This window comes from Corvus hawaiiensis, chromosome 6, assembly GCF_020740725.1.
Source record: "Corvus hawaiiensis isolate bCorHaw1 chromosome 6, bCorHaw1.pri.cur, whole genome shotgun sequence".
Classification (NCBI taxonomy): Eukaryota; Metazoa; Chordata; class Aves; order Passeriformes; family Corvidae; genus Corvus; species Corvus hawaiiensis.
In genome coordinates, this window is record NC_063218.1 from 36631479 (window position 1) to 36641608 (window position 10130).

Below are 10130 nucleotides of genomic sequence, written 5' to 3' on the forward strand. Positions count from 1 at the left end.
CTCTTTCCAGTGAGACTTTTTCTTTCCATCAAATCATTTTGCAATAATTCAGAAAGTCTGTAACCATTTACTTCCAGGCACATTACATTTCTAGTGTATTCCAAGTTATTTCATCAGCTCTAGAATTGGGAACCTGGAAGTAATGGATTTTTTTCCAAGCTCTCCCCTAAAGCAAGCTCCCCTCAGTCCACCTACTGAAAGAGCACTGTAAGGTGGCAGAGGGTTTCAGTGACTCTTTTCAATTAACCTGCAGAGAAGCTTTGGAACTGAACTTTATTCTTCCCACATAATTGAACTCAGAAGGAGTCATCTTTCCCATTTTTTGTTTTGGAGGTTTTCAGAAGATGAGAGGATGGGGCAGAGGGAAATGAGAAACTGACTCATAAGACATTAAATGGCAGATAAAATGTGTGACAAATTGACATACTTTAGAAAGTCCTAACACTGCATGTACTCCTTCAGCCTCTGAATTACTTATTGCCAGTCAAGAACAAGATCTTGGGATATAACCAGGAATTATTTGAGAGCAGCTCACTATTGAACCACAAGTCAAAGACGACACACTCTGGGCACTGTGCCACAACATAGGAATCTATAATGTGCTTAATTCCTCAATACTTTGTACAGCTTGTTAGAGCTAGGAAAGGCACAAAGAAGGATAACCAGGATGCTCAAAAGATACAGAATAATTTCTGTACAGTCAGTTTGTCCAACGAAAAGTAAGAACAAAAGTCCTGACAACTCAGACTGGAAGAGAGGGTTGAGGTGGATTACATGAGAAGTCTATAATGAGGGATATAGCACTTGTAATCTGTCCTAAAACAGATTTTTGTGTGTGTATGTGTCAAAATTTCTAAAATAAGGTTCAAAATTAACACAGGAAGTATTTCTTCTCATTGTGTAAAAGTTAAGGAATTCCTTGTCAGAATGTCCTGGGTCTGCAAAAACTGTGCATGAACAAAAAAAAAAAAGAAAAGGTTTCATGCATTCAAAGTATATCAATGACTTTCTAAGTCTTCCTGGATGAAAAATTTTTAAATCTTTCCAAATGAGACCCTGGGTCACTAGATGCACGAGACAGAAGAGACCAGTTTACATTGAAAGCATCACCATCTTCTCTGTTACTGGTAATGGGCAGAAGCAACACACCAGCCTAGATGGAACCGTACACGTAGGTACCACTATAGTCTACGCTGTAAAGGCAAGGCACACAACTTTAATAAATTTAAAATTTTAATTTCATTTCTGGAACCTGAGACAGTTTTCCAGAGAGAAATGTCTACTTTGCAACCTATCACCCACTGACTTAATCAATACCCACTATCTAATTGGAAGATCCACAGACACATACGGGTTTGGAGAGCTGTGGGGTTTTTTGGTGCCAACTCCACTCCCCCCCCTCCTACACAGACAACTGCAGTTTTGATTTTTAGTAAACTTTTTAAGTATCCCTCAGTACAGTCACCATTTACATTACTTATTCTATAACTACATACAGTATGTATGCTGTTCCTAAAGAAAAAAAAAATGAAGTAATGGGTCTACACCTGATTGTAACATTTATTTCTGAAGCTCAGATTTCAGCTGTTTGCTAAATATAAACTTTTTTTATCCTCCTGTTACAGTATATTCTCATATCACATATATCCAATCCCATAACAAGTATATCCAACCATTATTACAAGAATCATTGCTTTAGTGAGAGTCTATATCATAGAATTCAATCCAAAGAAATTATGCTATGTAGGGCAAAAAGAATTCCAAAACAAAATACAGGTGACCATCCAACTATTTTCACTTATTTCTTTCATCTCCATTTAAGTTGTTTTTTTCTTTTTTTTTTTTGAGAAAGAAACACATCAAAACAGTTCTTTAAATTTCTTCTGAAATGATCCTCCCTGATTTCACAGGGCTGATGACTGCATGAATGTATGTGACTGTCTGTAAAAAACGTTACTAAATACCTGCAGTCCTTCCAGGAGAAATTTTTAGTGGATACTCTCCTCAAGTTAGAAGTACTTCTCTATTGGGCACAGTAGTATGTGCAGAACTAGCCACACTGTATAAAGGCATTAATCTGTTCTTCTAATTTTATCCAGAACACATGGGAGCAATTTTATTCCACTGATTTATCACTGTACAAGGCTCACCCTTTATGTTACTTCTCTCTTAGAAGTTCTCCTAGACTTTGATCTTACACACAATTCGGTGATAATCTGTATTTTCCTTTTCTTCCACACTTCTGAAACAATTTGTTTCAGAAGGGATGTTTTCAGCTGTTCTGAAACATCATTCTGAACAAAGATAAAATACCTTCAAGTACCCAAAGTGAAGATGCTCTACCAGCTGACGTAATCACATTTAACTTTAGGAAAGCAGGCATTTTCTATAAAGAAAATAAGTAAACACTCTTAGTCAACTTACACTCAGTTTTTACCCACTTAGAGAAAAGGAAAAAAAAACCCACAACAAACCAAAAACTACACACCACACACAATTAAATCTTGCTGGGTAATTAACACAGATCAAACCCTGTAGCCTGGTACTCTCTTAAAGGCCCTGGAAGCTCTTACCATTTCATATAGACTTCTGTCATCCTTCCTGATTTCCCACAAGGTTATAGTACAGAATTTATAGTATCCTACAGCCAGTTATTTACCTATTATTTTTTCTTGGGACCTTCAGAGCTTTCCAGCTCCCAATTAGAAAGTGCTTTGCTCAGGGAAACAATAGCTCAACAAGCCCATAAACCATTTTCTATATCCTACCTCTTCTTTCAATTTCCATTCAATTAAGCTGAGAGCTAAAGTTTTGTTAGTTGGTCTTGGTTTTGTTTTGGAACTGCAAACTGATATATTACATCTTGTATGTGAAACAATTATTGCTTCTGTTCTACAAAGTACATAAGCAGTTTCAGTTGTCTTCAGACTTTAGAAGATCATCTTACAAAACAGTGCTAAGACTACCCTATATGCAGTGTTGTTTTAATTTAGTCATTTATATATTTCTTCCCAGAAACAGTCTTATTGTTTTCATTTAAGTGTTTTATGTCTTGTCTAAAATGTTTCTATTTCATTATTTTCCACAGGTACACAAAAATGACAGACCATAAACTGTGCAGAAAGTTAATTTTATTAGTTTGTACCAATGGGAGAGATCCTGCAGTGCTACTCCCATGGGCAGACTTCTGCACTAGGCACCTGCTTTGAAATCTACAGGCTGGTATCTATATTGGTAATTATATGCAACCACAGCTCCCTATTCTTGGCTTCTATTCAGTGCCCAGAAGAGCAGCAGTTTGAAAACCAGGTCCTAGAAGGGCTCCATGAAGCAGAGCATCTATGGAGCCAACAATGAAACAGGCAGTCCAGTGGACTGGAAGGCAATGTCACCATCCATCATAAATATCAGGGTATACATGCAATTAGAATGACCAAAGGCACAGCGGTCAAAGAATAAAATTTAAGACTGAGCCACAGTGATACATCTGGAATCATCCAGAACATATAAATATAAACAGTAATATAAATTACTGTTTATATTATTTATCACCATATAATATATATTACTATATATTATTATAGTATTACAGGCATATAAATAATAACCAAGACATGAGTAGACAATGTACACTAACATTATGAGACCAGGTATCTGCAGATTAACTTTCCTTCAAACCCTTCCCCTGCCACCAATCAAAGAACCCACATATACCCTCTACGGAACACACAGATATATGGAGACTACTTTCCCATGGTAACCTTCCCTCCTCCCACCCCTCTGCCCTCAGGATATGCTCCTGACAGTCCTCAAAAGAAACTTGCTCTCCCCACCTTACACATCAGTAACAGGAAGCCTCCCACAGCAGTCTGCATACACTGAGCTGAGCTTCCTCCTCCTCCCGCCATGTTCTCCCTGAGAGAGCACTCAGAAGAGAATGAGAGAGGAATTCTTACCTCATAAAACTTTCATTCCCTTTCCTCAAAAAAAAAAAAAACAAACACACACACACATAAAAATCAAAACAAAAAAGACAAACCCAAAAAAACCCCAAACCCGTGAAACAAGAAATTCCAACACACACCTTCAAAGATGATAAGGTGGGGAGGAGGGAGACTAAGCAAGTCACTCCTGCATCATTCAAACAGTACTTTTACAAAGGGAATATCTACAGCACATAATGCATATAAGACAGCTGAGGAAGCTCATGCTCCAAAACAGCACTATGTTCACTTACTGTCCACTTCTGAGAACCACCCTCATATGATTATAATGCCTCCTTGCATACAAGTCTCCCCAGTTACTTGCTTTCCTTTGGATATGGGCAGAATATAGACTTTGAGAAAAGAGGTGTTAGCAGCCTCGTAACACTATGTCTTTAGTTGCTATGACATTCAAAGATAAAGTTGTTTTCTGAAAGCAAAACACTGACTTCTAAATTGAAATTTCTGGAGAAAGGTTTTTCCTGCAACATCATCGGTCTCCACATCCGTTCAAAGCTTCATGTATTTAATATGGAAGTCTGCTAAGAAAGATGATTCCTATGGTGTGTGTCCCAAATTTTTCTTCCAGTGGGAAATCAGCTGTCAGAACCCTGACATCTGCTATTGATGTGTAAAAGCAAAACAGTTCACCTCTCTCTGTATAAAAGCACAACCTTAATACCCAAAACAGGCAAGGCAGAATATGAAGTAGCACACAAGATTTTGACCCCAAAAGAGAATACTTCCTTGGAGATGCTGACTAGTTCTTTTCCTGGCAAGTTTTAAATACAAGACTAGAAATCAATCTTGTAACTACAAGCACTTTGTGTATTAGAGGTCCATAAGCTGAACAAATGAGTTTGGAAGAAAAATGAAAAAGCTGCTAGCTGCCACTACTCTAAAAACAGTATTATTTACACCAGGAACTTGACCTTCCAATGGAAGGTCTTGAGTTTCCCCCTAGAAAGGGGCAGGATAGCATTATTCAAACAGGTTTCTTCACCATCAGGATATTCTACTCTACAACAGCTCTGCAAGGAATATAAGGTCCAGTTAGCATTCTGGCAGTGTAAGCCTTGTTAGCATTCCTACCTGCTTGAAAGATCACTTTACCATCTGCAGACATGACTTCTTACAAAAAAAAAATTTTAAGAAACACAAAAGCAATAAAATTAACAAAAGCAATAAAATTAACAAAGGGGCCAGTTTTTGTTTTGAACTGACATGTCAGATCTATAGCATCATAGGAAACATGGCAGAGCACAGACATTTCTGTGATCAATATCACTTTCAAATCTCATGCCTTCAAATCAGCATTCTCCCCACCCATGCACTGAAATATGTGGTAATGAAGTTCTGGTTTTGTAGACAGAGATATGTTCATCTATGTGTATACACACACAAACTTCATAAGCCTACACCACCATCAGGGCAGGTGAATATTGTTACACATTTAACAGTCCTCAGACTGGGCCCGCAAGCAATAATGATAGAAATCACAAATCCACAAAAGATGTTTCAGAGTGTTAAGTAACAGTTCATGCTGCACATAAATAATATATAAGATACTTAGCTAAAACATCAAAAATGTTCAAAAGGACTACTCATGTATCCAGCACTTTGCCATTCAAAAGACACCATGCTATTTTGAAAGAAAAATGTAGTATGAAAATGCAACCACTTCTGGAACAGTGCCTAACAAAACCTAACTGGTGCACAGAAGCCTGTGCTGCATCACAGGAATAACAAGTCTGAAACACAATGGCAAAGTAAATCATTCTTCCTACAGCAAAAAGGAAAGGATCTTTAACATCCCTTTCAAATCAGGGTCAACAAGAGCTCATTTAAGATATACACAGTTATAAAATTTAGCATCAGGGTTTGGATTTCAGCTTGTCTTTCTAGGGAGAGAGATTTCATAGAATATCCTGAGTTGGAAGGGATCCATGAGGATCATCAAAGTCCAGCTCCTGGCCCTGCACAGGATCACCCCAAGACTCCACAGCATGTGCCTGAGAGTCTGAGACATTCCCAAGACTATCCAAAAATCACAGAGAGGCCTTGCAATGACAGCAGCTGGCTCTTCAGAGTATTTTCAGATTAATCCCCTCAGGCCCCATAGACCTATAGGGAGCCAGCTGGCACAGCAGATCCCACACAACTTCAGGGTCAGCTGTGAGTTTATCATTCACATAGCCATGGTCTTCCAGCTCAGCACACTGGGACCCCCGACTTGAAATGTGGATTTTAAATTAAATCCACATATGCGCAGTGGAAGAGAGCTTTGTCATAACAGAGAGCCTTATCTTCTGAATTCCTAATCTTGCACTGCTTTCTCATTCTAGAAAGTAACTCAGTAGACCTATCACTTTAGTAATTTGATTTTGACCATGCAGATTAGAGCCAGACTGCTGATATTAGCAAGTATGGGTTCATGTTCTCTGTATATCTCAGACCATGCCTGTCCTGCAATAACTCACTTTATACACAAGCATGGCAGCCTAGTATCGATACACGTTGGATTCTTGGGTTATAATACTCATAGGAGCTACACCAGGAAACACCCATGTGTGATAAACACTTGCATTTCTCTACCAGGTTGGCAACAGCAGCCACCAGATTTGCCATTCTGCACTCACTAATTTGCTGCTACATGGATCAGGAGTCTCTCTTCAACTGTTCCCCTACTGTCTAATAAGATTCAGGTTTGGATTTTTTGTTTTGTTGTTGTGTTTTGGGGATTTTAGTTGTTTTTTTTTCTTCTAAGTGGCAGCAGCAGCAAGACTGTTCTGCCCTGGGCTACTGCAGTCACAGGAAGACACGTGCAGTCCCTGAGGTGGCAAACACAGCCCAGTCATCTGTGCCTCCCATGGGAGAGGGCAGACCATAACAAACAGAAGGTCTCAGATGGGCTTTTACCAGAGACCATCTCTTGGAATGTGCCAGCCTATCTGATGAGACCCATAACACCACAGCTCCATTTCTATCCATACACAGAACCATGAACACTGTTGGCACCCACTCATGCCTGCGTGCTCTGCAGTCCATTTTCTGATTATAATCAGAAGTCATAAAGTCCCTCCACCAGTGCCAGCAAAAGTATAACCTAAATATTTTTATTACTGTCTCTTAGTGACACCTTCCTAAGTACCCAAATAATCTTTAAATGCAACTAATGCAATCTAAGCATTTCTATTATGAAAATTGACCAGCATTATGTCTCACTCCTAAAGACACTTGACTGGAAAAGACTTCAGATGTAGTGTCAGAGCAAAATTTTAATTTATATCACTCATATATTTTATATATTGTATAAATAAAATATATTTTATATTAAAAAGGCACACATATTTAAAAATACTAAGAGCTAATATATATCTCATAGGGGTGTTGTTTATTACCTATAACCTGCAAGGTAGACAAAGCTGATACCAGGAGAAAGAAGCTTCACCTTCTTACTTGGAGGGAAAGCCTGGCTAAAATATGCAACATCAGTGTCCCTGGATTTTAGAGCTATAAATACAAACAAATACACTTTCAAGTAGTATTGCAAATGGATTCGTTGGTGTATTTCTGCTTTTAAAATTGATTTCTATAGGGATTCAACACTTGGTACAGAAGACGACCCTGCAAAGCCAAGACATAGTGGTTTTGTGCAAGTGCACTGCTGCCCTCTCCTGGGTCAGCTCCGATTCACTCCCGTACTTACACCACCCAGCAAACCCTCAAGGGGAGCTGCACCTCCAAGACCGTCAGGACGGCTTTGGGAGCTCGAGATTTAAACCACATAAAGTAAAAAAGTGAAACACATGCACATGCAGAATAAACGCAGGAAGTTACTGATCATTATACAAACTGCAACAATTCATCACCTTAATTCCTTAAATTCTACAGCAGTTTGTTCCTTTGTTTAGATTGAAGGCATCTTTCCTAATATCCACCAGAAGGGTTGTCAAGCATTGAGACAGGCTGCCCAGAAAAGCAGTGGAGTCATCATTCCTGGAGGTATTTAAAATATGTGTAGATATGGCACTTGGGGACATGGTTTAGTGGTAGACTTGGCAGTGTTTGGTTAATGGTTGGACTCGACCGTCTTAAAGGTCTTTTCCAACCTAAATGATTTTATGACCTAATGTCAGAGAATCCAAAAGTGATTTTCTGCATTAACAGCAGAGCCTGTGGGACAGCAGAGCATGCTGAAAACTAAAATAAAAAGGCAATCAGCAACTTTCACAAGAGCTTTGAGACTATTACTGCATGACTGCTGCAGCTCATAATGCAGAGTAAGCACAAAGTTACAGAGACTCTTAAATTGCTTTGATTTCAGCAGTATTAGAACAAACACAAATTTTACTATTACACAAAATCCTGCTTTTGATTACCCTGCATAAACCCAGGGTAATACATGGGCCCAGGTATCCTTCCCACTTACCAAAGCTTAATGACTGGCCTTACATAAGCTGAGCTTTAACAGGCAGAATGCAGGTTTATCCCCAAGAAGGCATAAGACAAAACACACAGCTTAAGCCTCAGTAGAAGAAGAGCATAGACAAACTACTTTTAATTTTGAGATGCAACTGCTAAGAATGAACACAGGCTCAGACACTGCAGTTCATCTGAAAGGCAACTCATTCAAACCTTAAAGTCTAATGTTATTGATAAAATTTAGTATTTTCAGAATGTTTTAATACAATTTACAATTACATTTTAATCAACTAAATAAGCATAGTCTGAACATATGTATTTAATCAACTACACAGGTATAAACCCAGTCCCTCAGGTCAAGGAAGCAGAAAAATAGCCAAGGTGGACACAGTGGCAGAGTGCATTCCACAGGGCAGGATGGCCTGGACTAGTTCAGGAACCAGCCTGAGATGAGCAGCACTCAGCTGTTACCAGCCCAAGCACAGTTAGCCCCACTAACCTGGACTGGAAACAACTGGTCACAAAGCAGTTCTCAAACTGCTCAAACTTCATGGAAGTTAGCACTGCTGCACAGCTATAGGACATCCTACAACTCCAACCTGGTACAGTCTGCAAAACAAACTCTGCACTAGGAAGGCCTCAGCTGAGTAGTGGTATAGCCAGTTTTTAGGAACACACTTCAAGGAAAGACCTGTTCTCCATGAAAAGGGTCCAAAAAAGGAAGCAAGAATCATCAAAGCTAAAAGTTGTCATCTATAATATCCTAGTGGAGTGGTATTCTTGAGGCACTCTTTAACCTACAGGAAAATATTCAAAAGGGATAGCATTTCCACATTTCAAATACAGAATACAGCTGCAGAGAGCAAGGTAACAAATTGTTTTCTATATCCACCGACAGAAGAAGGAATAGCAGTAATGTTTCTAAATTGCAGCAATAAGGTAACACACCAAGAGACCTTTCTGTGAGAGGTAATAATAAATAACAAAATAAAACAATCTGAATAAACCAAACCAAAAGGCTTTAAGAAGAGGTTAGACAAACAATTGCTAAGGAACAATGTATGGGTGAATGTGTAGGGTTTAAGTATATATTTGTATATTTTATTTAAATGCATACATGGAAAACCAGTGATCTCCAAAATATCTTCCAGTCTATTCTTTATTAACTTTCATAGTAAGTATCTGCAATACAAATGAGAAAACAAATCATTTAATATACTTCTTCCCCAATGGTAACTATTTCAGTGACATGAATTCCACAGCTTACAAGCAGCATATATTGGTCACATGACCTTGAATATTGCTCACTGGCACCAGAAATTAAACAGATGAAACAAAGTCAATGCACGAAGCAGAGTATGAGAGTACTTGAGAAACATTAGACATTCTGGACTATTACCCACAAGCCAGCAAATACCAGGGAAAAAACACTCCCTAGAACCCTGTGCATAGGTGTACGAGCATCAAATTTACATACAGATCAAGTACCAATGCCACATAAACCATCACTTTGAATCCAGTCAACACCAGTGTGTTTTAGAAACAGTTCACAGAAACTGATGCAGCTGATGCAGCCCTTTCTGTAGGCACTTTTCTTCTGTTACTGTATTAAAATGCAAAATTATTTTGCAAAAGCTAAAGATCACTATCACGAAAACACTATGAGAAACAAACCTAATCAACAAAATATGCTTTAGAACTAGACCATGCTGGTGGTCTACC